This window comes from Octopus bimaculoides, chromosome 14 (genome assembly GCF_001194135.2).
Source record: "Octopus bimaculoides isolate UCB-OBI-ISO-001 chromosome 14, ASM119413v2, whole genome shotgun sequence".
Classification (NCBI taxonomy): domain Eukaryota; kingdom Metazoa; phylum Mollusca; class Cephalopoda; order Octopoda; family Octopodidae; genus Octopus; species Octopus bimaculoides.
Window position 1 is genome coordinate 48,457,452 of NC_068994.1, and position 1,946 is coordinate 48,459,397.

Consider the following 1,946-nt stretch of genomic DNA (forward strand, 5'->3'; position numbering starts at 1 on the left):
TTTATTGTCTTGCACAGCTTCTAATGCTAAGATGTACTACGGTGTCAGCTGTTCACTACCAGTGAACTAAGGTAACACCCCTTATCTTTCGAGCACCTCCGGAAGTATTCGAGCAGTTCCAAGCAGTGCTGTTTTCTGCAAGTGCTCCTCCCTTATTGCAGCTCCTATTTATTATTATCATTATTATTATTATTATTATTATTATTATTATTATTATTATTATTATTATTTATCATTATTATTAAGGTGGTAAGCTGGGAGAATCATTAGCACACTGACCAAAGTATTTAGTGGTATTTTATCTCACTTTATGTTCTGAGTTCAAATTCCACCTAGGTTGATGAAATCCTTTCGGGGTTGATAAAATAAGTACCAGTTGAGCACTGGGATTGATGTAATTGACTTACCCCTTTCCTTAAAATTGCTGGCCTTGTGCCAAAATTATTATTATTATTATTGTTATTATTATTATTATTATTAATAATAATAAGGCGGTGAGCTGGCAGAATCGTTAGTATGCTGGGCAGGTTGCTTAGCAGCATTTCGTCCATCCTTACATTCTGAGATCAAATTCTGCTGAGGTTGACTTTACCTTTCATCCTTTGAGGTCAATGAAATAAGTACCCGTTGAGCACTGAGGTTAATGTAATCAACTAGCCCCCTTTCCAAAATTTCAGGCCTTGTGCTTATAATAGAAAGGATTATTATTATTATTATTATTATTATTATTGTGTATGCTTTTATGCACCAAGCACCTATATGAGAAGATTTCTCATGGCTAATAATGCAGTATTCAGTGTTCTCACATGACGACCAAGTTTAGTTGGATATAAAGATTACCTTTCAGTATTAAAACTGCTTCCATCACTAATAATTAATTCTTTTTATTATTATCAATGAAGTAATTATACCTCTTACCCCTCTGTAAAATATTGGTCTTGCACCCCGGAAATCAATAATTTCTTGATCATCATTTGACATCTGCAATTTTATATATATATGTATGAATTTTATATTCTTGATACCACACTATTTCTCCCTACCTCCTAATTTTTTTTTCTAAACCTTCAGTATACTACAAGCGATGTTTGACACTACAAATCCTATTATCCTACTTTTAAAAATGTCATTGTGTTATGCTATACAATTTGCTATCTGAATTGTCAACAAAATTTAATTTCAATGTTTTTCACTCTGGTTTCAGTGTCACTTGTATTTTTTAAGCAAACAATCAGATTTATTTATATTCACTGCTGCTTGTCCCCCGTTGTTTCATTGTCGCATTGATAGACTGATAAGTCTTCAAAACTCAAAGTCATTGGTAAACATGGCACAGTTACTTTTGGTACCAACCCTTTCCTTAATTACTGTGTGGGATTTTGCCTGACTACAGGAGAGCTTCAGTTTAATACTGCACATCAACAAAACGCTCTACACTCATATATACATGTGTGTATGGATGTGTGTGTGTGTTTGTGTGTGTGTGTGTGTATGTATATATATATATATATATATATATAGTATCTTTGCTTGTACCACTTCTATACACTTTTTTTCAGTGAATGTTAATGCAATTGTATGCACCTTTTTGCATTATTACTAGAAACATCATCAGAAGAAAGGGACAAATTGTCGTGTCACCAGTGCTGCAGAACAAATTGCTATGTCTTGTCAATGCCCAGAGGAAATACAGAGACTTCTGTGTTTATGTAGTGTATTTTAAGAGAAATCAGTTTGGAGGTGACCATTTCTCTCCAAAAACCAAACGTAGCTATAGGCAAATATGAGCTTAGTATTGCAAACTTACAAAGACTTCAGCAGTTTTCTGCTATTGTTGCTCATAGCAAGTACTTCCTATCCAGTGGAACCTATACAGCTAGGTGGACTGGGCTCTTGACAATGATGTGTTTTGTGATCATGGCCACAGTGCTGTACTGGTGTCAGGA